General features: G+C 46.1%; 12 non-coding genes across 12 annotated transcripts; all 12 read left to right on the top strand.

Moving 5' to 3' along the window:
* Positions 1-1,102: 1,102 nt before the first annotated feature.
* On the top strand, positions 1,103-1,293 carry LOC130336421 (U2 spliceosomal RNA). Its single transcript, XR_008877853.1, has one exon. It is a non-coding gene; the product is annotated as a U2 spliceosomal RNA (small nuclear RNA).
* Positions 1,294-3,375: 2,082 nt separating this feature from the next.
* LOC130336420 (U2 spliceosomal RNA) lies at positions 3,376-3,566 on the top strand. The gene has a single exon (XR_008877852.1). It is a non-coding gene; the product is annotated as a U2 spliceosomal RNA (small nuclear RNA).
* Positions 3,567-5,650: 2,084 nt separating this feature from the next.
* Positions 5,651-5,841, top strand: LOC130336419 (U2 spliceosomal RNA). Its single transcript, XR_008877851.1, has one exon. It is a non-coding gene; the product is annotated as a U2 spliceosomal RNA (small nuclear RNA).
* Positions 5,842-7,928: 2,087 nt separating this feature from the next.
* LOC130336417 (U2 spliceosomal RNA) lies at positions 7,929-8,119 on the top strand. Its single transcript, XR_008877850.1, has one exon. It is a non-coding gene; the product is annotated as a U2 spliceosomal RNA (small nuclear RNA).
* A 2,089-nt stretch (positions 8,120-10,208) lies between these two features.
* Positions 10,209-10,399, top strand: LOC130336416 (U2 spliceosomal RNA). Its single transcript, XR_008877849.1, has one exon. It is a non-coding gene; the product is annotated as a U2 spliceosomal RNA (small nuclear RNA).
* A 2,091-nt stretch (positions 10,400-12,490) lies between these two features.
* On the top strand, positions 12,491-12,681 carry LOC130336415 (U2 spliceosomal RNA). The gene has a single exon (XR_008877848.1). It is a non-coding gene; the product is annotated as a U2 spliceosomal RNA (small nuclear RNA).
* Positions 12,682-14,770: 2,089 nt separating this feature from the next.
* LOC130336414 (U2 spliceosomal RNA) lies at positions 14,771-14,961 on the top strand. Its single transcript, XR_008877847.1, has one exon. It is a non-coding gene; the product is annotated as a U2 spliceosomal RNA (small nuclear RNA).
* A 2,089-nt stretch (positions 14,962-17,050) lies between these two features.
* LOC130336411 (U2 spliceosomal RNA) lies at positions 17,051-17,241 on the top strand. Its single transcript, XR_008877845.1, has one exon. It is a non-coding gene; the product is annotated as a U2 spliceosomal RNA (small nuclear RNA).
* A 2,083-nt stretch (positions 17,242-19,324) lies between these two features.
* On the top strand, positions 19,325-19,515 carry LOC130336410 (U2 spliceosomal RNA). Its single transcript, XR_008877844.1, has one exon. It is a non-coding gene; the product is annotated as a U2 spliceosomal RNA (small nuclear RNA).
* Positions 19,516-21,602: 2,087 nt separating this feature from the next.
* Positions 21,603-21,793, top strand: LOC130336409 (U2 spliceosomal RNA). The gene has a single exon (XR_008877843.1). It is a non-coding gene; the product is annotated as a U2 spliceosomal RNA (small nuclear RNA).
* Positions 21,794-23,868: 2,075 nt separating this feature from the next.
* On the top strand, positions 23,869-24,059 carry LOC130336408 (U2 spliceosomal RNA). Its single transcript, XR_008877842.1, has one exon. It is a non-coding gene; the product is annotated as a U2 spliceosomal RNA (small nuclear RNA).
* A 2,081-nt stretch (positions 24,060-26,140) lies between these two features.
* LOC130336407 (U2 spliceosomal RNA) lies at positions 26,141-26,331 on the top strand. The gene has a single exon (XR_008877841.1). It is a non-coding gene; the product is annotated as a U2 spliceosomal RNA (small nuclear RNA).
* Positions 26,332-27,236: the final 905 nt, after the last annotated feature.

Below are 27,236 nucleotides of genomic sequence, written 5' to 3'. Positions count from 1 at the left end.
CGGTATTGAATAAGCATTGCTGCACTGATGGGGTATGCATTAGACGAAAAAAAAGAAGAAAAAGAAGAATAATACGCCCAGAAAAGAGGCGAAAAGGAGAAAAACGTAAAAAAACGTGAAAAAAAAGTAAGAGGAAGAGAAGGGAAAAAAAGGTGGAAATGGGTTTAAAAGTGATTTCGGCGGAGAAATATATATATATATATATATATATATATATATATATATATATACGCGCACACACACACATATATATAAACGTATTCTCCGTTGAGATATTGCAGCCGCTGCTGTGTCCAGGCCCAGGAGCCTTAGCACTGTGCTGTGATGTCACTCAATACCACTGACATCACTAGGTGTAAACAACATCTCTCCTTTGCTGTGTATGTGACTATGGAGCTGTTTGGTGATGTCGTCTATTATGGCCTTCATAGAAGCAACAGGAGATTGTTGCATCCATCTAGAACCCTCAGAACTACAGTGCTATGATGTCACTCACTTCCACAGGCCTTGCAGAGTGTAAACAACAACAACCCAGCTTTGTTGTGTATGTAACCATAGGGATTGTGATGTCACCTAGAACCTTCACAGCAGCGACAGCTTTATGAGGAGCATCAGCACTGCTCTGCCTGAGCAGAACCATCACCGCCATAGGTTGTCAAATAACCCGGATTTAACCCACACAGGTAAGTCCAATGGGGTGCAGGCATGTCCTCTATGCTTACAGCTTCCCGTGGGTGTTGGTTTGATACCGTTTGGGGACAGCCAAGGAGGCATCTGCAGGCAACAAAGGTAGGTGTGTGCTTGTGTGTGTGTTTCCTATGCAGATCCTAAGCCCAGTGTCACATGCAAGTAGGAGGAGTAAGAAGGGTTCCTGGCAAATCCGGGTTATGGATTGCATTTAAAAAGGCCCCGTGGGAGTGCAATGGGCCCCTGTCTTGCTGCTTAGCAATAATGGTATGGGTTTAGGTTCTGCTGTGTGTACTGGTGGTTGACTGCCCCCCAGCCCAGAGTGTGCATGGAAAATTGTCTGGCAGCCTCCCTGACAGCAAGCAGTGATAGTGCCCATGAAGGGGACCTTGTTGGGCCCGCCCCTTTCACGGTTATCGCTTCTCGGCCTTTTGGCTAAGATCAAGTGTAGTATCTGTTCTTATCAGTTTAATATCTGATACGTCCCCTATCTGGGGACCATATATTAAATGGATTTTTGAGAACGGGGGCCGATTTCGAAGCTTGCTTCCGTCGCCCTATGCATTGACCCGATATGGCAGTATCTTCGGGTACAGTGCACCACCCCCTTACAGGGTTAAAAAGAAAGATTCCTACTTTCATTGCTACCTGCTTGCTGGCTAGCCAGCTAGCCAGCCCTGTGGGCCTTGCTGCTGCTGCTGCTGCTGCTGCTGCAGCCAAAAAACAAAAGGTGGTGCTGCTGCTGCTTCTGCTGCTTCTGCTTGTGTCTGGCCGCTGTTGGAGCGTCCAGGCACAGGACTTCTGCTGCTGCTGACTAAATGGCCTCCTTAATTGGATCATTTGAGTAGCCAGCACACCTGTGCAGGTAGGGCATGACATGATAGGCAGCTGCCTTGATAGCGGGTGGGTGCTGAATGTTCCTAATTGACAAAATAAGATTAATGCTTATGAAGAAATATAAAATCTCATCCCTTCCCCAATATCGCGCCACACCCCTACCCCTTAATTCCCTGGTTGAACTTGATGGACATATGTCTTTTTTCGACCGTACTAACTATGTAACTATGTAACATAACATGGGGGGGTCTCCTGGCTGTTCACACAGGTGTGTCATTGCTGTACATTGACCATGCATTGCTTCTGTGGTATTGCAAAGGCAAAGACAAATGCTTCCAGCCATCCATTGCACTAATGGATTGGTCATCAGCTGGCTGTCTATGTCCCGCATCAATATAGACCAAAGTACAGAGGGTTAGGCTATGCTATAGTGCACCTACCTGATGCATCAGAAGGTGCGAGGCCCTTGCTAAATTCTGTGCACAGACTTTGAGATCTATGCTTTAGACTGTATCTAAACCTGCTCCAACATGGACTGACATTCTGGCCTACTTTCAGCCGATGCGACTTGTCTGTCGCTGAACAGTCGCTTTTTATGTATTCAGCACCTATGTATAATGTTGTAAAAATGCTCTAGAAGCTAAAGTCGCAGAAATGTCACACATATTTGGCCTGCAACTTTCTGTGCGACAAATTCAGACAGGAAAAATCAGTATAAATCCTTAGAAAATTATCCCCCAGTGTCTCCATCTGCTGGCGGTATTGAATAAGCATTGCTGCACTGATGGGGTATGCATTAGACGAAAAAAAAGAAGAAAAAGAAGAATAATACGCCCAGAAAAGAGGCGAAAAGGAGAAAAACGTAAAAAAACGTGAAAAAAAAGTAAGAGGAAGAGAAGGGAAAAAAAGGTGGAAATGGGTTTAAAAGTGATTTCGGCGGAGAAATATATATATATATATATATATATATATATATATACGCGCACACACACACATATATATAAACGTATTCTCCGTTGAGATATTGCAGCCGCTGCTGTGTCCAGGCCCAGGAGCCTTAGCACTGTGCTGTGATGTCACTCAATACCACTGACATCACTAGGTGTAAACAACATCTCTCCTTTGCTGTGTATGTGACTATGGAGCTGTTTGGTGATGTCGTCTATTATGGCCTTCATAGAAGCAACAGGAGATTGTTGCATCCATCTAGAACCCTCAGAACTACAGTGCTATGATGTCACTCACTTCCACAGGCCTTGCAGAGTGTAAACAACAACAACCCAGCTTTGTTGTGTATGTAACCATAGGGATTGTGATGTCACCTAGAACCTTCACAGCAGCGACAGCTTTATGAGGAGCATCAGCACTGCTCTGCCTGAGCAGAACCATCACCGCCATAGGTTGTCAAATAACCCGGATTTAACCCACACAGGTAAGTCCAATGGGGTGCAGGCATGTCCTCTATGCTTACAGCTTCCCGTGGGTGTTGGTTTGATACCGTTTGGGGACAGCCAAGGAGGCATCTGCAGGCAACAAAGGTAGGTGTGTGCTTGTGTGTGTGTTTCCTATGCAGATCCTAAGCCCAGTGTCACATGCAAGTAGGAGGAGTAAGAAGGGTTCCTGGCAAATCCGGGTTATGGATTGCATTTAAAAAGGCCCCGTGGGAGTGCAATGGGCCCCTGTCTTGCTGCTTAGCAATAATGGTATGGGTTTAGGTTCTGCTGTGTGTACTGGTGGTTGACTGCCCCCCAGCCCAGAGTGTGCATGGAAAATTGTCTGGCAGCCTCCCTGACAGCAAGCAGTGATAGTGCCCATGAAGGGGACCTTGTTGGGCCCGCCCCTTTCACGGTTATCGCTTCTCGGCCTTTTGGCTAAGATCAAGTGTAGTATCTGTTCTTATCAGTTTAATATCTGATACGTCCCCTATCTGGGGACCATATATTAAATGGATTTTTGAGAACGGGGGCCGATTTCGAAGCTTGCTTCCGTCGCCCTATGCATTGACCCGATATGGCAGTATCTTCGGGTACAGTGCACCACCCCCTTACAGGGTTAAAAAGAAAGATTCCTACTTTCATTGCTACCTGCTTGCTGGCTAGCCAGCTAGCCAGCCCTGTGGGCCTTGCTGCTGCTGCTGCTGCTGCTGCTGCAGCCAAAAAACAAAAGGTGGTGCTGCTGCTGCTTCTGCTGCTTCTGCTTGTGTCTGGCCGCTGTTGGAGCGTCCAGGCACAGGACTTCTGCTGCTGCTGACTAAATGGCCTCCTTAATTGGATCATTTGAGTAGCCAGCACACCTGTGCAGGTAGGGCATGACATGATAGGCAGCTGCCTTGATAGCGGGTGGGTGCTGAATGTTCCTAATTGACAAAATAAGATTAATGCTTATGAAGAAATATAAAATCTCATCCCTTCCCCAATATCGCGCCACACCCCTACCCCTTAATTCCCTGGTTGAACTTGATGGACATATGTCTTTTTTCGACCGTACTAACTATGTAACTATGTAACATAACATGGGGGGGTCTCCTGGCTGTTCACACAGGTGTGTCATTGCTGTACATTGACCATGCATTGCTTCTGTGGTATTGCAAAGGCAAAGACAAATGCTTCCAGCCATCCATTGCACTAATGGATTGGTCATCAGCTGGCTGTCTATGTCCCGCATCAATATAGACCAAAGTACAGAGGGTTAGGCTATGCTATAGTGCACCTACCTGATGCATCAGAAGGTGCGAGGCCCTTGCTAAATTCTGTGCACAGACTTTGAGATCTATGCTTTAGACTGTATCTAAACCTGCTCCAACATGGACTGACATTCTGGCCTACTTTCAGCCGATGCGACTTGTCTGTCGCTGAACAGTCGCTTTTTATGTATTCAGCACCTATGTATAATGTTGTAAAAATGCTCTAGAAGCTAAAGTCGCAGAAATGTCACACATATTTGGCCTGCAACTTTCTGTGCGACAAATTCAGACAGGAAAAATCAGTATAAATCCTTAGAAAATTATCCCCCAGTGTCTCCATCTGCTGGCGGTATTGAATAAGCATTGCTGCACTGATGGGGTATGCATTAGACGAAAAAAAAGAAGAAAAAGAAGAATAATACGCCCAGAAAAGAGGCGAAAAGGAGAAAAACGTAAAAAAACGTGAAAAAAAAGTAAGAGGAAGAGAAGGGAAAAAAAGGTGGAAATGGGTTTAAAAGTGATTTCGGCGGAGAAATATATATATATATATATATATATATATATATATATACGCGCACACACACACATATATATAAACGTATTCTCCGTTGAGATATTGCAGCCGCTGCTGTGTCCAGGCCCAGGAGCCTTAGCACTGTGCTGTGATGTCACTCAATACCACTGACATCACTAGGTGTAAACAACATCTCTCCTTTGCTGTGTATGTGACTATGGAGCTGTTTGGTGATGTCGTCTATTATGGCCTTCATAGAAGCAACAGGAGATTGTTGCATCCATCTAGAACCCTCAGAACTACAGTGCTATGATGTCACTCACTTCCACAGGCCTTGCAGAGTGTAAACAACAACAACCCAGCTTTGTTGTGTATGTAACCATAGGGATTGTGATGTCACCTAGAACCTTCACAGCAGCGACAGCTTTATGAGGAGCATCAGCACTGCTCTGCCTGAGCAGAACCATCACCGCCATAGGTTGTCAAATAACCCGGATTTAACCCACACAGGTAAGTCCAATGGGGTGCAGGCATGTCCTCTATGCTTACAGCTTCCCGTGGGTGTTGGTTTGATACCGTTTGGGGACAGCCAAGGAGGCATCTGCAGGCAACAAAGGTAGGTGTGTGCTTGTGTGTGTGTTTCCTATGCAGATCCTAAGCCCAGTGTCACATGCAAGTAGGAGGAGTAAGAAGGGTTCCTGGCAAATCCGGGTTATGGATTGCATTTAAAAAGGCCCCGTGGGAGTGCAATGGGCCCCTGTCTTGCTGCTTAGCAATAATGGTATGGGTTTAGGTTCTGCTGTGTGTACTGGTGGTTGACTGCCCCCCAGCCCAGAGTGTGCATGGAAAATTGTCTGGCAGCCTCCCTGACAGCAAGCAGTGATAGTGCCCATGAAGGGGACCTTGTTGGGCCCGCCCCTTTCACGGTTATCGCTTCTCGGCCTTTTGGCTAAGATCAAGTGTAGTATCTGTTCTTATCAGTTTAATATCTGATACGTCCCCTATCTGGGGACCATATATTAAATGGATTTTTGAGAACGGGGGCCGATTTCGAAGCTTGCTTCCGTCGCCCTATGCATTGACCCGATATGGCAGTATCTTCGGGTACAGTGCACCACCCCCTTACAGGGTTAAAAAGAAAGATTCCTACTTTCATTGCTACCTGCTTGCTGGCTAGCCAGCTAGCCAGCCCTGTGGGCCTTGCTGCTGCTGCTGCTGCTGCTGCAGCCAAAAAACAAAAGGTGGTGCTGCTGCTGCTTCTGCTGCTTCTGCTTGTGTCTGGCCGCTGTTGGAGCGTCCAGGCACAGGACTTCTGCTGCTGCTGACTAAATGGCCTCCTTAATTGGATCATTTGAGTAGCCAGCACACCTGTGCAGGTAGGGCATGACATGATAGGCAGCTGCCTTGATAGCGGGTGGGTGCTGAATGTTCCTAATTGACAAAATAAGATTAATGCTTATGAAGAAATATAAAATCTCATCCCTTCCCCAATATCGCGCCACACCCCTACCCCTTAATTCCCTGGTTGAACTTGATGGACATATGTCTTTTTTCGACCGTACTAACTATGTAACTATGTAACATAACATGGGGGGGTCTCCTGGCTGTTCACACAGGTGTGTCATTGCTGTACATTGACCATGCATTGCTTCTGTGGTATTGCAAAGGCAAAGACAAATGCTTCCAGCCATCCATTGCACTAATGGATTGGTCATCAGCTGGCTGTCTATGTCCCGCATCAATATAGACCAAAGTACAGAGGGTTAGGCTATGCTATAGTGCACCTACCTGATGCATCAGAAGGTGCGAGGCCCTTGCTAAATTCTGTGCACAGACTTTGAGATCTATGCTTTAGACTGTATCTAAACCTGCTCCAACATGGACTGACATTCTGGCCTACTTTCAGCCGATGCGACTTGTCTGTCGCTGAACAGTCGCTTTTTATGTATTCAGCACCTATGTATAATGTTGTAAAAATGCTCTAGAAGCTAAAGTCGCAGAAATGTCACACATATTTGGCCTGCAACTTTCTGTGCGACAAATTCAGACAGGAAAAATCAGTATAAATCCTTAGAAAATTATCCCCCAGTGTCTCCATCTGCTGGCGGTATTGAATAAGCATTGCTGCACTGATGGGGTATGCATTAGACGAAAAAAAAGAAGAAAAAGAAGAATAATACGCCCAGAAAAGAGGCGAAAAGGAGAAAAACGTAAAAAAACGTGAAAAAAAAGTAAGAGGAAGAGAAGGGAAAAAAAGGTGGAAATGGGTTTAAAAGTGATTTCGGCGGAGAAATATATATATATATATATATATATATATATATATATATATATACGCGCACACACACACATATATATAAACGTATTCTCCGTTGAGATATTGCAGCCGCTGCTGTGTCCAGGCCCAGGAGCCTTAGCACTGTGCTGTGATGTCACTCAATACCACTGACATCACTAGGTGTAAACAACATCTCTCCTTTGCTGTGTATGTGACTATGGAGCTGTTTGGTGATGTCGTCTATTATGGCCTTCATAGAAGCAACAGGAGATTGTTGCATCCATCTAGAACCCTCAGAACTACAGTGCTATGATGTCACTCACTTCCACAGGCCTTGCAGAGTGTAAACAACAACAACCCAGCTTTGTTGTGTATGTAACCATAGGGATTGTGATGTCACCTAGAACCTTCACAGCAGCGACAGCTTTATGAGGAGCATCAGCACTGCTCTGCCTGAGCAGAACCATCACCGCCATAGGTTGTCAAATAACCCGGATTTAACCCACACAGGTAAGTCCAATGGGGTGCAGGCATGTCCTCTATGCTTACAGCTTCCCGTGGGTGTTGGTTTGATACCGTTTGGGGACAGCCAAGGAGGCATCTGCAGGCAACAAAGGTAGGTGTGTGCTTGTGTGTGTGTTTCCTATGCAGATCCTAAGCCCAGTGTCACATGCAAGTAGGAGGAGTAAGAAGGGTTCCTGGCAAATCCGGGTTATGGATTGCATTTAAAAAGGCCCCGTGGGAGTGCAATGGGCCCCTGTCTTGCTGCTTAGCAATAATGGTATGGGTTTAGGTTCTGCTGTGTGTACTGGTGGTTGACTGCCCCCCAGCCCAGAGTGTGCATGGAAAATTGTCTGGCAGCCTCCCTGACAGCAAGCAGTGATAGTGCCCATGAAGGGGACCTTGTTGGGCCCGCCCCTTTCACGGTTATCGCTTCTCGGCCTTTTGGCTAAGATCAAGTGTAGTATCTGTTCTTATCAGTTTAATATCTGATACGTCCCCTATCTGGGGACCATATATTAAATGGATTTTTGAGAACGGGGGCCGATTTCGAAGCTTGCTTCCGTCGCCCTATGCATTGACCCGATATGGCAGTATCTTCGGGTACAGTGCACCACCCCCTTACAGGGTTAAAAAGAAAGATTCCTACTTTCATTGCTACCTGCTTGCTGGCTAGCCAGCTAGCCAGCCCTGTGTGCCTTGCTGCTGCTGCTGCTGCTGCTGCAGCCAAAAAACAAAAGGTGGTGCTGCTGCTGCTTCTGCTGCTTCTGCTTGTGTCTGGCCGCTGTTGGAGCGTCCAGGCACAGGACTTCTGCTGCTGCTGACTAAATGGCCTCCTTAATTGGATCATTTGAGTAGCCAGCACACCTGTGCAGGTAGGGCATGACATGATAGGCAGCTGCCTTGATAGCGGGTGGGTGCTGAATGTTCCTAATTGACAAAATAAGATTAATGCTTATGAAGAAATATAAAATCTCATCCCTTCCCCAATATCGCGCCACACCCCTACCCCTTAATTCCCTGGTTGAACTTGATGGACATATGTCTTTTTTCGACCGTACTAACTATGTAACTATGTAACATAACATGGGGGGGTCTCCTGGCTGTTCACACAGGTGTGTCATTGCTGTACATTGACCATGCATTGCTTCTGTGGTATTGCAAAGGCAAAGACAAATGCTTCCAGCCATCCATTGCACTAATGGATTGGTCATCAGCTGGCTGTCTATGTCCCGCATCAATATAGACCAAAGTACAGAGGGTTAGGCTATGCTATAGTGCACCTACCTGATGCATCAGAAGGTGCGAGGCCCTTGCTAAATTCTGTGCACAGACTTTGAGATCTATGCTTTAGACTGTATCTAAACCTGCTCCAACATGGACTGACATTCTGGCCTACTTTCAGCCGATGCGACTTGTCTGTCGCTGAACAGTCGCTTTTTATGTATTCAGCACCTATGTATAATGTTGTAAAAATGCTCTAGAAGCTAAAGTCGCAGAAATGTCACACATATTTGGCCTGCAACTTTCTGTGCGACAAATTCAGACAGGAAAAATCAGTATAAATCCTTAGAAAATTATCCCCCAGTGTCTCCATCTGCTGGCGGTATTGAATAAGCATTGCTGCACTGATGGGGTATGCATTAGACGAAAAAAAAGAAGAAAAAGAAGAATAATACGCCCAGAAAAGAGGCGAAAAGGAGAAAAACGTAAAAAAACGTGAAAAAAAAGTAAGAGGAAGAGAAGGGAAAAAAAGGTGGAAATGGGTTTAAAAGTGATTTCGGCGGAGAAATATATATATATATATATATATATATATATATATATATATATATACGCGCACACACACACATATATATAAACGTATTCTCCGTTGAGATATTGCAGCCGCTGCTGTGTCCAGGCCCAGGAGCCTTAGCACTGTGCTGTGATGTCACTCAATACCACTGACATCACTAGGTGTAAACAACATCTCTCCTTTGCTGTGTATGTGACTATGGAGCTGTTTGGTGATGTCGTCTATTATGGCCTTCATAGAAGCAACAGGAGATTGTTGCATCCATCTAGAACCCTCAGAACTACAGTGCTATGATGTCACTCACTTCCACAGGCCTTGCAGAGTGTAAACAACAACAACCCAGCTTTGTTGTGTATGTAACCATAGGGATTGTGATGTCACCTAGAACCTTCACAGCAGCGACAGCTTTATGAGGAGCATCAGCACTGCTCTGCCTGAGCAGAACCATCACCGCCATAGGTTGTCAAATAACCCGGATTTAACCCACACAGGTAAGTCCAATGGGGTGCAGGCATGTCCTCTATGCTTACAGCTTCCCGTGGGTGTTGGTTTGATACCGTTTGGGGACAGCCAAGGAGGCATCTGCAGGCAACAAAGGTAGGTGTGTGCTTGTGTGTGTGTTTCCTATGCAGATCCTAAGCCCAGTGTCACATGCAAGTAGGAGGAGTAAGAAGGGTTCCTGGCAAATCCGGGTTATGGATTGCATTTAAAAAGGCCCCGTGGGAGTGCAATGGGCCCCTGTCTTGCTGCTTAGCAATAATGGTATGGGTTTAGGTTCTGCTGTGTGTACTGGTGGTTGACTGCCCCCCAGCCCAGAGTGTGCATGGAAAATTGTCTGGCAGCCTCCCTGACAGCAAGCAGTGATAGTGCCCATGAAGGGGACCTTGTTGGGCCCGCCCCTTTCACGGTTATCGCTTCTCGGCCTTTTGGCTAAGATCAAGTGTAGTATCTGTTCTTATCAGTTTAATATCTGATACGTCCCCTATCTGGGGACCATATATTAAATGGATTTTTGAGAACGGGGGCCGATTTCGAAGCTTGCTTCCGTCGCCCTATGCATTGACCCGATATGGCAGTATCTTCGGGTACAGTGCACCACCCCCTTACAGGGTTAAAAAGAAAGATTCCTACTTTCATTGCTACCTGCTTGCTGGCTAGCCAGCTAGCCAGCCCTGTGGGCCTTGCTGCTGCTGCTGCTGCTGCTGCAGCCAAAAAACAAAAGGTGGTGCTGCTGCTGCTTCTGCTGCTTCTGCTTGTGTCTGGCCGCTGTTGGAGCGTCCAGGCACAGGACTTCTGCTGCTGCTGACTAAATGGCCTCCTTAATTGGATCATTTGAGTAGCCAGCACACCTGTGCAGGTAGGGCATGACATGATAGGCAGCTGCCTTGATAGCGGGTGGGTGCTGAATGTTCCTAATTGACAAAATAAGATTAATGCTTATGAAGAAATATAAAATCTCATCCCTTCCCCAATATCGCGCCACACCCCTACCCCTTAATTCCCTGGTTGAACTTGATGGACATATGTCTTTTTTCGACCGTACTAACTATGTAACTATGTAACATAACATGGGGGGGTCTCCTGGCTGTTCACACAGGTGTGTCATTGCTGTACATTGACCATGCATTGCTTCTGTGGTATTGCAAAGGCAAAGACAAATGCTTCCAGCCATCCATTGCACTAATGGATTGGTCATCAGCTGGCTGTCTATGTCCCGCATCAATATAGACCAAAGTACAGAGGGTTAGGCTATGCTATAGTGCACCTACCTGATGCATCAGAAGGTGCGAGGCCCTTGCTAAATTCTGTGCACAGACTTTGAGATCTATGCTTTAGACTGTATCTAAACCTGCTCCAACATGGACTGACATTCTGGCCTACTTTCAGCCGATGCGACTTGTCTGTCGCTGAACAGTCGCTTTTTATGTATTCAGCACCTATGTATAATGTTGTAAAAATGCTCTAGAAGCTAAAGTCGCAGAAATGTCACACATATTTGGCCTGCAACTTTCTGTGCGACAAATTCAGACAGGAAAAATCAGTATAAATCCTTAGAAAATTATCCCCCAGTGTCTCCATCTGCTGGCGGTATTGAATAAGCATTGCTGCACTGATGGGGTATGCATTAGACGAAAAAAAAGAAGAAAAAGAAGAATAATACGCCCAGAAAAGAGGCGAAAAGGAGAAAAACTTAAAAAAACGTGAAAAAAAAGTAAGAGGAAGAGAAGGGAAAAAAAGGTGGAAATGGGTTTAAAAGTGATTTCGGCGGAGAAATATATATATATATATATATATATATATATATATATATATATATATACGCGCACACACACACATATATATAAACGTATTCTCCGTTGAGATATTGCAGCCGCTGCTGTGTCCAGGCCCAGGAGCCTTAGCACTGTGCTGTGATGTCACTCAATACCACTGACATCACTAGGTGTAAACAACATCTCTCCTTTGCTGTGTATGTGACTATGGAGCTGTTTGGTGATGTCGTCTATTATGGCCTTCATAGAAGCAACAGGAGATTGTTGCATCCATCTAGAACCCTCAGAACTACAGTGCTATGATGTCACTCACTTCCACAGGCCTTGCAGAGTGTAAACAACAACAACCCAGCTTTGTTGTGTATGTAACCATAGGGATTGTGATGTCACCTAGAACCTTCACAGCAGCGACAGCTTTATGAGGAGCATCAGCACTGCTCTGCCTGAGCAGAACCATCACCGCCATAGGTTGTCAAATAACCCGGATTTAACCCACACAGGTAAGTCCAATGGGGTGCAGGCATGTCCTCTATGCTTACAGCTTCCCGTGGGTGTTGGTTTGATACCGTTTGGGGACAGCCAAGGAGGCATCTGCAGGCAACAAAGGTAGGTGTGTGCTTGTGTGTGTGTTTCCTATGCAGATCCTAAGCCCAGTGTCACATGCAAGTAGGAGGAGTAAGAAGGGTTCCTGGCAAATCCGGGTTATGGATTGCATTTAAAAAGGCCCCGTGGGAGTGCAATGGGCCCCTGTCTTGCTGCTTAGCAATAATGGTATGGGTTTAGGTTCTGCTGTGTGTACTGGTGGTTGACTGCCCCCCAGCCCAGAGTGTGCATGGAAAATTGTCTGGCAGCCTCCCTGACAGCAAGCAGTGATAGTGCCCATGAAGGGGACCTTGTTGGGCCCGCCCCTTTCACGGTTATCGCTTCTCGGCCTTTTGGCTAAGATCAAGTGTAGTATCTGTTCTTATCAGTTTAATATCTGATACGTCCCCTATCTGGGGACCATATATTAAATGGATTTTTGAGAACGGGGGCCGATTTCGAAGCTTGCTTCCGTCGCCCTATGCATTGACCCGATATGGCAGTATCTTCGGGTACAGTGCACCACCCCCTTACAGGGTTAAAAAGAAAGATTCCTACTTTCATTGCTACCTGCTTGCTGGCTAGCCAGCTAGCCAGCCCTGTGGGCCTTGCTGCTGCTGCTGCTGCTGCTGCAGCCAAAAAACAAAAGGTGGTGCTGCTGCTGCTTCTGCTGCTTCTGCTTGTGTCTGGCCGCTGTTGGAGCGTCCAGGCACAGGACTTCTGCTGCTGCTGACTAAATGGCCTCCTTAATTGGATCATTTGAGTAGCCAGCACACCTGTGCAGGTAGGGCATGACATGATAGGCAGCTGCCTTGATAGCGGGTGGGTGCTGAATGTTCCTAATTGACAAAATAAGATTAATGCTTATGAAGAAATATAAAATCTCATCCCTTCCCCAATATCGCGCCACACCCCTACCCCTTAATTCCCTGGTTGAACTTGATGGACATATGTCTTTTTTCGACCGTACTAACTATGTAACTATGTAACATAACATGGGGGGGTCTCCTGGCTGTTCACACAGGTGTGTCATTGCTGTACATTGACCATGCATTGCTTCTGTGGTATTGCAAAGGCAAAGACAAATGCTTCCAGCCATCCATTGCACTAATGGATTGGTCATCAGCTGGCTGTCTATGTCCCGCATCAATATAGACCAAAGTACAGAGGGTTAGGCTATGCTATAGTGCACCTACCTGATGCATCAGAAGGTGCGAGGCCCTTGCTAAATTCTGTGCACAGACTTTGAGATCTATGCTTTAGACTGTATCTAAACCTGCTCCAACATGGACTGACATTCTGGCCTACTTTCAGCCGATGCGACTTGTCTGTCGCTGAACAGTCGCTTTTTATGTATTCAGCACCTATGTATAATGTTGTAAAAATGCTCTAGAAGCTAAAGTCGCAGAAATGTCACACATATTTGGCCTGCAACTTTCTGTGCGACAAATTCAGACAGGAAAAATCAGTATAAATCCTTAGAAAATTATCCCCCAGTGTCTCCATCTGCTGGCGGTATTGAATAAGCATTGCTGCACTGATGGGGTATGCATTAGACGAAAAAAAAGAAGAAAAAGAAGAATAATACGCCCAGAAAAGAGGCGAAAAGGAGAAAAACGTAAAAAAACGTGAAAAAAAAGTAAGAGGAAGAGAAGGGAAAAAAAGGTGGAAATGGGTTTAAAAGTGATTTCGGCGGAGAAATATATATATATATATATATATATATATATATATATATATATATACGCGCACACACACACATATATATAAACGTATTCTCCGTTGAGATATTGCAGCCGCTGCTGTGTCCAGGCCCAGGAGCCTTAGCACTGTGCTGTGATGACACTCAATACCACTGACATCACTAGGTGTAAACAACATCTCTCCTTTGCTGTGTATGTGGCTATGGAGCTGTTTGGTGATGTCGTCTATTATGGCCTTCATAGAAGCAACAGGAGATTGTTGCATCCATCTAGAACCCTCAGAACTACAGTGCTATGATGTCACTCACTTCCACAGGCCTTGCAGAGTGTAAACAACAACAACCCAGCTTTGTTGTGTATGTAACCATAGGGATTGTGATGTCACCTAGAACCTTCACAGCAGCGACAGCTTTATGAGGAGCATCAGCACTGCTCTGCCTGAGCAGAACCATCACCGCCATAGGTTGTCAAATAACCCGGATTTAACCCACACAGGTAAGTCCAATGGGGTGCAGGCATGTCCTCTATGCTTACAGCTTCCCGTGGGTGTTGGTTTGATACCGTTTGGGGACAGCCAAGGAGGCATCTGCAGGCAACAAAGGTAGGTGTGTGCTTGTGTGTGTGTTTCCTATGCAGATCCTAAGCCCAGTGTCACATGCAAGTAGGAGGAGTAAGAAGGGTTCCTGGCAAATCCGGGTTATGGATTGCATTTAAAAAGGCCCCGTGGGAGTGCAATGGGCCCCTGTCTTGCTGCTTAGCAATAATGGTATGGGTTTAGGTTCTGCTGTGTGTACTGGTGGTTGACTGCCCCCCAGCCCAGAGTGTGCATGGAAAATTGTCTGGCAGCCTCCCTGACAGCAAGCAGTGATAGTGCCCATGAAGGGGACCTTGTTGGGCCCGCCCCTTTCACGGTTATCGCTTCTCGGCCTTTTGGCTAAGATCAAGTGTAGTATCTGTTCTTATCAGTTTAATATCTGATACGTCCCCTATCTGGGGACCATATATTAAATGGATTTTTGAGAACGGGGGCCGATTTCGAAGCTTGCTTCCGTCGCCCTATGCATTGACCCGATATGGCAGTATCTTCGGGTACAGTGCACCACCCCCTTACAGGGTTAAAAAGAAAGATTCCTACTTTCATTGCTACCTGCTTGCTGGCTAGCCAGCTAGCCAGCCCTGTGGGCCTTGCTGCTGCTGCTGCTGCTGCTGCAGCCAAAAAACAAAAGGTGGTGCTGCTGCTGCTTCTGCTGCTTCTGCTTGTGTCTGGCCGCTGTTGGAGCGTCCAGGCACAGGACTTCTGCTGCTGCTGACTAAATGGCCTCCTTAATTGGATCATTTGAGTAGCCAGCACACCTGTGCAGGTAGGGCATGACATGATAGGCAGCTGCCTTGATAGCGGGTGGGTGCTGAATGTTCCTAATTGACAAAATAAGATTAATGCTTATGAAGAAATATAAAATCTCATCCCTTCCCCAATATCGCGCCACACCCCTACCCCTTAATTCCCTGGTTGAACTTGATGGACATATGTCTTTTTTCGACCGTACTAACTATGTAACTATGTAACATAACATGGGGGGGTCTCCTGGCTGTTCACACAGGTGTGTCATTGCTGTACATTGACCATGCATTGCTTCTGTGGTATTGCAAAGGCAAAGACAAATGCTTCCAGCCATCCATTGCACTAATGGATTGGTCATCAGCTGGCTGTCTATGTCCCGCATCAATATAGACCAAAGTACAGAGGGTTAGGCTATGCTATAGTGCACCTACCTGATGCATCAGAAGGTGCGAGGCCCTTGCTAAATTCTGTGCACAGACTTTGAGATCTATGCTTTAGACTGTATCTAAACCTGCTCCAACATGGACTGACATTCTGGCCTACTTTCAGCCGATGCGACTTGTCTGTCGCTGAACAGTCGCTTTTTATGTATTCAGCACCTATGTATAATGTTGTAAAAATGCTCTAGAAGCTAAAGTCGCAGAAATGTCACACATATTTGGCCTGCAACTTTCTGTGCGACAAATTCAGACAGGAAAAATCAGTATAAATCCTTAGAAAATTATCCCCCAGTGTCTCCATCTGCTGGCGGTATTGAATAAGCATTGCTGCACTGATGGGGTATGCATTAGACGAAAAAAAAGAAGAAAAAGAAGAATAATACGCCCAGAAAAGAGGCGAAAAGGAGAAAAATGTAAAAAAACGTGAAAAAAAAGTAAGAGGAAGAGAAGGGAAAAAAAGGTGGAAATGGGTTTAAAAGTGATTTCGGCGGAGAAATATATATATATATATATATATATATATATATATATATATATATACGCGCACACACACACATATATATAAACGTATTCTCCGTTGAGATATTGCAGCCGCTGCTGTGTCCAGGCCCAGGAGCCTTAGCACTGTGCTGTGATGTCACTCAATACCACTGACATCACTAGGTGTAAACAACATCTCTCCTTTGCTGTGTATGTGACTATGGAGCTGTTTGGTGATGTCGTCTATTATGGCCTTCATAGAAGCAACAGGAGATTGTTGCATCCATCTAGAACCCTCAGAACTACAGTGCTATGATGTCACTCACTTCCACAGGCCTTGCAGAGTGTAAACAACAACAACCCAGCTTTGTTGTGTATGTAACCATAGGGATTGTGATGTCACCTAGAACCTTCACAGCAGCGACAGCTTTATGAGGAGCATCAGCACTGCTCTGCCTGAGCAGAACCATCACCGCCATAGGTTGTCAAATAACCCGGATTTAACCCACACAGGTAAGTCCAATGGGGTGCAGGCATGTCCTCTATGCTTACAGCTTCCCGTGGGTGTTGGTTTGATACCGTTTGGGGACAGCCAAGGAGGCATCTGCAGGCAACAAAGGTAGGTGTGTGCTTGTGTGTGTGTTTCCTATGCAGATCCTAAGCCCAGTGTCACATGCAAGTAGGAGGAGTAAGAAGGGTTCCTGGCAAATCCGGGTTATGGATTGCATTTAAAAAGGCCCCGTGGGAGTGCAATGGGCCCCTGTCTTGCTGCTTAGCAATAATGGTATGGGTTTAGGTTCTGCTGTGTGTACTGGTGGTTGACTGCCCCCCAGCCCAGAGTGTGCATGGAAAATTGTCTGGCAGCCTCCCTGACAGCAAGCAGTGATAGTGCCCATGAAGGGGACCTTGTTGGGCCCGCCCCTTTCACGGTTATCGCTTCTCGGCCTTTTGGCTAAGATCAAGTGTAGTATCTGTTCTTATCAGTTTAATATCTGATACGTCCCCTATCTGGGGACCATATATTAAATGGATTTTTGAGAACGGGGGCCGATTTCGAAGCTTGCTTCCGTCGCCCTATGCATTGACCCGATATGGCAGTATCTTCGGGTACAGTGCACCACCCCCTTACAGGGTTAAAAAGAAAGATTCCTACTTTCATTGCTACCTGCTTGCTGGCTAGCCAGCTAGCCAGCCCTGTGGGCCTTGCTGCTGCTGCTGCTGCTGCTGCAGCCAAAAAACAAAAGGTGGTGCTGCTGCTGCTTCTGCTGCTTCTGCTTGTGTCTGGCCGCTGTTGGAGCGTCCAGGCACAGGACTTCTGCTGCTGCTGACTAAATGGCCTCCTTAATTGGATCATTTGAGTAGCCAGCACACCTGTGCAGGTAGGGCATGACATGATAGGCAGCTGCCTTGATAGCGGGTGGGTGCTGAATGTTCCTAATTGACAAAATAAGATTAATGCTTATGAAGAAATATAAAATCTCATCCCTTCCCCAATATCGCGCCACACCCCTACCCCTTAATTCCCTGGTTGAACTTGATGGACATATGTCTTTTTTCGACCGTACTAACTATGTAACTATGTAACATAACATGGGGGGGTCTCCTGGCTGTTCACACAGGTGTGTCATTGCTGTACATTGACCATGCATTGCTTCTGTGGTATTGCAAAGGCAAAGACAAATGCTTCCAGCCATCCATTGCACTAATGGATTGGTCATCAGCTGGCTGTCTATGTCCCGCATCAATATAGACCAAAGTACAGAGGGTTAGGCTATGCTATAGTGCACCTACCTGATGCATCAGAAGGTGCGAGGCCCTTGCTAAATTCTGTGCACAGACTTTGAGATCTATGCTTTAGACTGTATCTAAACCTGCTCCAACATGGACTGACATTCTGGCCTACTTTCAGCCGATGCGACTTGTCTGTCGCTGAACAGTCGCTTTTTATGTATTCAGCACCTATGTATAATGTTGTAAAAATGCTCTAGAAGCTAAAGTCGCAGAAATGTCACACATATTTGGCCTGCAACTTTCTGTGCGACAAATTCAGACAGGAAAAATCAGTATAAATCCTTAGAAAATTATCCCCCAGTGTCTCCATCTGCTGGCGGTATTGAATAAGCATTGCTGCACTGATGGGGTATGCATTAGACGAAAAAAAAGAAGAAAAAGAAGAATAATACGCCCAGAAAAGAGGCGAAAAGGAGAAAAACGTAAAAAAACGTGAAAAAAAAGTAAGAGGAAGAGAAGGGAAAAAAAGGTGGAAATGGGTTTAAAAGTGATTTCGGCGGAGAAATATATATATATATATATATATATATATATATATATATACGCGCACACACACACATATATATAAACGTATTCTCCGTTGAGATATTGCAGCCGCTGCTGTGTCCAGGCCCAGGAGCCTTAGCACTGTGCTGTGATGTCACTCAATACCACTGACATCACTAGGTGTAAACAACATCTCTCCTTTGCTGTGTATGTGACTATGGAGCTGTTTGGTGATGTCGTCTATTATGGCCTTCATAGAAGCAACAGGAGATTGTTGCATCCATCTAGAACCCTCAGAACTACAGTGCTATGATGTCACTCACTTCCACAGGCCTTGCAGAGTGTAAACAACAACAACCCAGCTTTGTTGTGTATGTAACCATAGGGATTGTGATGTCACCTAGAACCTTCACAGCAGCGACAGCTTTATGAGGAGCATCAGCACTGCTCTGCCTGAGCAGAACCATCACCGCCATAGGTTGTCAAATAACCCGGATTTAACCCACACAGGTAAGTCCAATGGGGTGCAGGCATGTCCTCTATGCTTACAGCTTCCCGTGGGTGTTGGTTTGATACCGTTTGGGGACAGCCAAGGAGGCATCTGCAGGCAACAAAGGTAGGTGTGTGCTTGTGTGTGTGTTTCCTATGCAGATCCTAAGCCCAGTGTCACATGCAAGTAGGAGGAGTAAGAAGGGTTCCTGGCAAATCCGGGTTATGGATTGCATTTAAAAAGGCCCCGTGGGAGTGCAATGGGCCCCTGTCTTGCTGCTTAGCAATAATGGTATGGGTTTAGGTTCTGCTGTGTGTACTGGTGGTTGACTGCCCCCCAGCCCAGAGTGTGCATGGAAAATTGTCTGGCAGCCTCCCTGACAGCAAGCAGTGATAGTGCCCATGAAGGGGACCTTGTTGGGCCCGCCCCTTTCACGGTTATCGCTTCTCGGCCTTTTGGCTAAGATCAAGTGTAGTATCTGTTCTTATCAGTTTAATATCTGATACGTCCCCTATCTGGGGACCATATATTAAATGGATTTTTGAGAACGGGGGCCGATTTCGAAGCTTGCTTCCGTCGCCCTATGCATTGACCCGATATGGCAGTATCTTCGGGTACAGTGCACCACCCCCTTACAGGGTTAAAAAGAAAGATTCCTACTTTCATTGCTACCTGCTTGCTGGCTAGCCAGCTAGCCAGCCCTGTGGGCCTTGCTGCTGCTGCTGCTGCTGCTGCAGCCAAAAAACAAAAGGTGGTGCTGCTGCTGCTTCTGCTGCTTCTGCTTGTGTCTGGCCGCTGTTGGAGCGTCCAGGCACAGGACTTCTGCTGCTGCTGACTAAATGGCCTCCTTAATTGGATCATTTGAGTAGCCAGCACACCTGTGCAGGTAGGGCATGACATGATAGGCAGCTGCCTTGATAGCGGGTGGGTGCTGAATGTTCCTAATTGACAAAATAAGATTAATGCTTATGAAGAAATATAAAATCTCATCCCTTCCCCAATATCGCGCCACACCCCTACCCCTTAATTCCCTGGTTGAACTTGATGGACATATGTCTTTTTTCGACCGTACTAACTATGTAACTATGTAACATAACATGGGGGGGTCTCCTGGCTGTTCACACAGGTGTGTCATTGCTGTACATTGACCATGCATTGCTTCTGTGGTATTGCAAAGGCAAAGACAAATGCTTCCAGCCATCCATTGCACTAATGGATTGGTCATCAGCTGGCTGTCTATGTCCCGCATCAATATAGACCAAAGTACAGAGGGTTAGGCTATGCTATAGTGCACCTACCTGATGCATCAGAAGGTGCGAGGCCCTTGCTAAATTCTGTGCACAGACTTTGAGATCTATGCTTTAGACTGTATCTAAACCTGCTCCAACATGGACTGACATTCTGGCCTACTTTCAGCCGATGCGACTTGTCTGTCGCTGAACAGTCGCTTTTTATGTATTCAGCACCTATGTATAATGTTGTAAAAATGCTCTAGAAGCTAAAGTCGCAGAAATGTCACACATATTTGGCCTGCAACTTTCTGTGCGACAAATTCAGACAGGAAAAATCAGTATAAATCCTTAGAAAATTATCCCCCAGTGTCTCCATCTGCTGGCGGTATTGAATAAGCATTGCTGCACTGATGGGGTATGCATTAGACGAAAAAAAAGAAGAAAAAGAAGAATAATACGCCCAGAAAAGAGGCGAAAAGGAGAAAAACTTAAAAAAACGTGAAAAAAAAGTAAGAGGAAGAGAAGGGAAAAAAAGGTGGAAATGGGTTTAAAAGTGATTTCGGCGGAGAAATATATATATATATATATATATATATATATATATATATATATACGCGCACACACACACATATATATAAACGTATTCTCCGTTGAGATATTGCAGCCGCTGCTGTGTCCAGGCCCAGGAGCCTTAGCACTGTGCTGTGATGTCACTCAATACCACTGACATCACTAGGTGTAAACAACATCTCTCCTTTGCTGTGTATGTGACTATGGAGCTGTTTGGTGATGTCGTCTATTATGGCCTTCATAGAAGCAACAGGAGATTGTTGCATCCATCTAGAACCCTCAGAACTACAGTGCTATGATGTCACTCACTTCCACAGGCCTTGCAGAGTGTAAACAACAACAACCCAGCTTTGTTGTGTATGTAACCATAGGGATTGTGATGTCACCTAGAACCTTCACAGCAGCGACAGCTTTATGAGGAGCATCAGCACTGCTCTGCCTGAGCAGAACCATCACCGCCATAGGTTGTCAAATAACCCGGATTTAACCCACACAGGTAAGTCCAATGGGGTGCAGGCATGTCCTCTATGCTTACAGCTTCCCGTGGGTGTTGGTTTGATACCGTTTGGGGACAGCCAAGGAGGCATCTGCAGGCAACAAAGGTAGGTGTGTGCTTGTGTGTGTGTTTCCTATGCAGATCCTAAGCCCAGTGTCACATGCAAGTAGGAGGAGTAAGAAGGGTTCCTGGCAAATCCGGGTTATGGATTGCATTTAAAAAGGCCCCGTGGGAGTGCAATGGGCCCCTGTCTTGCTGCTTAGCAATAATGGTATGGGTTTAGGTTCTGCTGTGTGTACTGGTGGTTGACTGCCCCCCAGCCCAGAGTGTGCATGGAAAATTGTCTGGCAGCCTCCCTGACAGCAAGCAGTGATAGTGCCCATGAAGGGGACCTTGTTGGGCCCGCCCCTTTCACGGTTATCGCTTCTCGGCCTTTTGGCTAAGATCAAGTGTAGTATCTGTTCTTATCAGTTTAATATCTGATACGTCCCCTATCTGGGGACCATATATTAAATGGATTTTTGAGAACGGGGGCCGATTTCGAAGCTTGCTTCCGTCGCCCTATGCATTGACCCGATATGGCAGTATCTTCGGGTACAGTGCACCACCCCCTTACAGGGTTAAAAAGAAAGATTCCTACTTTCATTGCTACCTGCTTGCTGGCTAGCCAGCTAGCCAGCCCTGTGGGCCTTGCTGCTGCTGCTGCTGCTGCTGCAGCCAAAAAACAAAAGGTGGTGCTGCTGCTGCTTCTGCTGCTTCTGCTTGTGTCTGGCCGCTGTTGGAGCGTCCAGGCACAGGACTTCTGCTGCTGCTGACTAAATGGCCTCCTTAATTGGATCATTTGAGTAGCCAGCACACCTGTGCAGGTAGGGCATGACATGATAGGCAGCTGCCTTGATAGCGGGTGGGTGCTGAATGTTCCTAATTGACAAAATAAGATTAATGCTTATGAAGAAATATAAAATCTCATCCCTTCCCCAATATCGCGCCACACCCCTACCCCTTAATTCCCTGGTTGAACTTGATGGACATATGTCTTTTTTCGACCGTACTAACTATGTAACTATGTAACATAACATGGGGGGGTCTCCTGGCTGTTCACACAGGTGTGTCATTGCTGTACATTGACCATGCATTGCTTCTGTGGTATTGCAAAGGCAAAGACAAATGCTTCCAGCCATCCATTGCACTAATGGATTGGTCATCAGCTGGCTGTCTATGTCCCGCATCAATATAGACCAAAGTACAGAGGGTTAGGCTATGCTATAGTGCACCTACCTGATGCATCAGAAGGTGCGAGGCCCTTGCTAAATTCTGTGCACAGACTTTGAGATCTATGCTTTAGACTGTATCTAAACCTGCTCCAACATGGACTGACATTCTGGCCTACTTTCAGCCGATGCGACTTGTCTGTCGCTGAACAGTCGCTTTTTATGTATTCAGCACCTATGTATAATGTTGTAAAAATGCTCTAGAAGCTAAAGTCGCAGAAATGTCACACATATTTGGCCTGCAACTTTCTGTGCGACAAATTCAGACAGGAAAAATCAGTATAAATCCTTAGAAAATTATCCCCCAGTGTCTCCATCTGCTGGCGGTATTGAATAAGCATTGCTGCACTGATGGGGTATGCATTAGACGAAAAAAAAGAAGAAAAAGAAGAATAATACGCCCAGAAAAGAGGCGAAAAGGAGAAAAACGTAAAAAAACGTGAAAAAAAAGTAAGAGGAAGAGAAGGGAAAAAAAGGTGGAAATGGGTTTAAAAGTGATTTCGGCGGAGAAATATATATATATATATATATATATATATATACGCGCACACACACACATATATATAAACGTATTCTCCGTTGAGATATTGCAGCCGCTGCTGTGTCCAGGCCCAGGAGCCTTAGCACTGTGCTGTGATGTCACTCAATACCACTGACATCACTAGGTGTAAACAACATCTCTCCTTTGCTGTGTATGTGACTATGGAGCTGTTTGGTGATGTCGTCTATTATGGCCTTCATAGAAGCAACAGGAGATTGTTGCATCCATCTAGAACCCTCAGAACTACAGTGCTATGATGTCACTCACTTCCACAGGCCTTGCAGAGTGTAAACAACAACAACCCAGCTTTGTTGTGTATGTAACCATAGGGATTGTGATGTCACCTAGAACCTTCACAGCAGCGACAGCTTTATGAGGAGCATCAGCACTGCTCTGCCTGAGCAGAACCATCACCGCCATAGGTTGTCAAATAACCCGGATTTAACCCACACAGGTAAGTCCAATGGGGTGCAGGCATGTCCTCTATGCTTACAGCTTCCCGTGGGTGTTGGTTTGATACCGTTTGGGGACAGCCAAGGAGGCATCTGCAGGCAACAAAGGTAGGTGTGTGCTTGTGTGTGTGTTTCCTATGCAGATCCTAAGCCCAGTGTCACATGCAAGTAGGAGGAGTAAGAAGGGTTCCTGGCAAATCCGGGTTATGGATTGCATTTAAAAAGGCCCCGTGGGAGTGCAATGGGCCCCTGTCTTGCTGCTTAGCAATAATGGTATGGGTTTAGGTTCTGCTGTGTGTACTGGTGGTTGACTGCCCCCCAGCCCAGAGTGTGCATGGAAAATTGTCTGGCAGCCTCCCTGACAGCAAGCAGTGATAGTGCCCATGAAGGGGACCTTGTTGGGCCCGCCCCTTTCACGGTTATCGCTTCTCGGCCTTTTGGCTAAGATCAAGTGTAGTATCTGTTCTTATCAGTTTAATATCTGATACGTCCCCTATCTGGGGACCATATATTAAATGGATTTTTGAGAACGGGGGCCGATTTCGAAGCTTGCTTCCGTCGCCCTATGCATTGACCCGATATGGCAGTATCTTCGGGTACAGTGCACCACCCCCTTACAGGGTTAAAAAGAAAGATTCCTACTTTCATTGCTACCTGCTTGCTGGCTAGCCAGCTAGCCAGCCCTGTGGGCCTTGCTGCTGCTGCTGCTGCTGCTGCAGCCAAAAAACAAAAGGTGGTGCTGCTGCTGCTTCTGCTGCTTCTGCTTGTGTCTGGCCGCTGTTGGAGCGTCCAGGCACAGGACTTCTGCTGCTGCTGACTAAATGGCCTCCTTAATTGGATCATTTGAGTAGCCAGCACACCTGTGCAGGTAGGGCATGACATGATAGGCAGCTGCCTTGATAGCGGGTGGGTGCTGAATGTTCCTAATTGACAAAATAAGATTAATGCTTATGAAGAAATATAAAATCTCATCCCTTCCCCAATATCGCGCCACACCCCTACCCCTTAATTCCCTGGTTGAACTTGATGGACATATGTCTTTTTTCGACCGTACTAACTATGTAACTATGTAACATAACATGGGGGGGTCTCCTGGCTGTTCACACAGGTGTGTCATTGCTGTACATTGACCATGCATTGCTTCTGTGGTATTGCAAAGGCAAAGACAAATGCTTCCAGCCATCCATTGCACTAATGGATTGGTCATCAGCTGGCTGTCTATGTCCCGCATCAATATAGACCAAAGTACAGAGGGTTAGGCTATGCTATAGTGCACCTACCTGATGCATCAGAAGGTGCGAGGCCCTTGCTAAATTCTGTGCACAGACTTTGAGATCTATGCTTTAGACTGTATCTAAACCTGCTCCAACATGGACTGACATTCTGGCCTACTTTCAGCCGATGCGACTTGTCTGTCGCTGAACAGTCGCTTTTTATGTATTCAGCACCTATGTATAATGTTGTAAAAATGCTCTAGAAGCTAAAGTCGCAGAAATGTCACACATATTTGGCCTGCAACTTTCTGTGCGACAAATTCAGACAGGAAAAATCAGTATAAATCCTTAGAAAATTATCCCCCAGTGTCTCCATCTGCTGGCGGTATTGAATAAGCATTGCTGCACTGATGGGGTATGCATTAGACGAAAAAAAAGAAGAAAAAGAAGAATAATACGCCCAGAAAAGAGGCGAAAAGGAGAAAAACTTAAAAAAACGTGAAAAAAAAGTAAGAGGAAGAGAAGGGAAAAAAAGGTGGAAATGGGTTTAAAAGTGATTTCGGCGGAGAAATATATATATATATATATATATATATATATATATATACGCGCACACACACACATATATATAAACGTATTCTCCGTTGAGATATTGCAGCCGCTGCTGTGTCCAGGCCCAGGAGCCTTAGCACTGTGCTGTGATGTCACTCAATACCACTGACATCACTAGGTGTAAACAACATCTCTCCTTTGCTGTGTATGTGACTATGGAGCTGTTTGGTGATGTCGTCTATTATGGCCTTCATAGAAGCAACAGGAGATTGTTGCATCCATCTAGAACCCTCAGAACTACAGTGCTATGATGTCACTCACTTCCACAGGCCTTGCAGAGTGTAAACAACAACAACCCAGCTTTGTTGTGTATGTAACCATAGGGATTGTGATGTCACCTAGAACCTTCACAGCAGCGACAGCTTTATGAGGAGCATCAGCACTGCTCTGCCTGAGCAGAACCATCACCGCCATAGGTTGTCAAATAACCCGGATTTAACCCACACAGGTAAGTCCAATGGGGTGCAGGCATGTCCTCTATGCTTACAGCTTCCCGTGGGTGTTGGTTTGATACCGTTTGGGGACAGCCAAGGAGGCATCTGCAGGCAACAAAGGTAGGTGTGTGCTTGTGTGTGTGTTTCCTATGCAGATCCTAAGCCCAGTGTCACATGCAAGTAGGAGGAGTAAGAAGGGTTCCTGGCAAATCCGGGTTATGGATTGCATTTAAAAAGGCCCCGTGGGAGTGCAATGGGCCCCTGTCTTGCTGCTTAGCAATAATGGTATGGGTTTAGGTTCTGCTGTGTGTACTGGTGGTTGACTGCCCCCCAGCCCAGAGTGTGCATGGAAAATTGTCTGGCAGCCTCCCTGACAGCAAGCAGTGATAGTGCCCATGAAGGGGACCTTGTTGGGCCCGCCCCTTTCACGGTTATCGCTTCTCGGCCTTTTGGCTAAGATCAAGTGTAGTATCTGTTCTTATCAGTTTAATATCTGATACGTCCCCTATCTGGGGACCATATATTAAATGGATTTTTGAGAACGGGGGCCGATTTCGAAGCTTGCTTCCGTCGCCCTATGCATTGACCCGATATGGCAGTATCTTCGGGTACAGTGCACCACCCCCTTACAGGGTTAAAAAGAAAGATTCCTACTTTCATTGCTACCTGCTTGCTGGCTAGCCAGCTAGCCAGCCCTGTGGGCCTTGCTGCTGCTGCTGCTGCTGCTGCAGCCAAAAAACAAAAGGTGGTGCTGCTGCTGCTTCTGCTGCTTCTGCTTGTGTCTGGCCGCTGTTGGAGCGTCCAGGCACAGGACTTCTGCTGCTGCTGACTAAATGGCCTCCTTAATTGGATCATTTGAGTAGCCAGCACACCTGTGCAGGTAGGGCATGACATGATAGGCAGCTGCCTTGATAGCGGGTGGGTGCTGAATGTTCCTAATTGACAAAATAAGATTAATGCTTATGAAGAAATATAAAATCTCATCCCTTCCCCAATATCGCGCCACACCCCTACCCCTTAATTCCCTGGTTGAACTTGATGGACATATGTCTTTTTTCGACCGTACTAACTATGTAACTATGTAACATAACATGGGGGGGTCTCCTGGCTGTTCACACAGGTGTGTCATTGCTGTACATTGACCATGCATTGCTTCTGTGGTATTGCAAAGGCAAAGACAAATGCTTCCAGCCATCCATTGCACTAATGGATTGGTCATCAGCTGGCTGTCTATGTCCCGCATCAATATAGACCAAAGTACAGAGGGTTAGGCTATGCTATAGTGCACCTACCTGATGCATCAGAAGGTGAGAGGCCCTTGCTAAATTCTGTGCACAGACTTTGAGATCTATGCTTTAGACTGTATCTAAACCTGCTCCAACATGGACTGACATTCTGGCCTACTTTCAGCCGATGCGACTTGTCTGTCGCTGAACAGTCGCTTTTTATGTATTCAGCACCTATGTATAATGTTGTAAAAATGCTCTAGAAGCTAAAGTCGCAGAAATGTCACACATATTTGGCCTGCA

This window comes from Hyla sarda, unplaced genomic scaffold, assembly GCF_029499605.1.
Source record: "Hyla sarda isolate aHylSar1 unplaced genomic scaffold, aHylSar1.hap1 scaffold_479, whole genome shotgun sequence".
In the NCBI taxonomy this organism is placed as follows: domain Eukaryota; kingdom Metazoa; phylum Chordata; class Amphibia; order Anura; family Hylidae; genus Hyla; species Hyla sarda.
The sequence above is the reverse complement of the archived record's forward strand: the minus strand, read 5'-3'. Positions and strand labels throughout refer to the sequence as shown.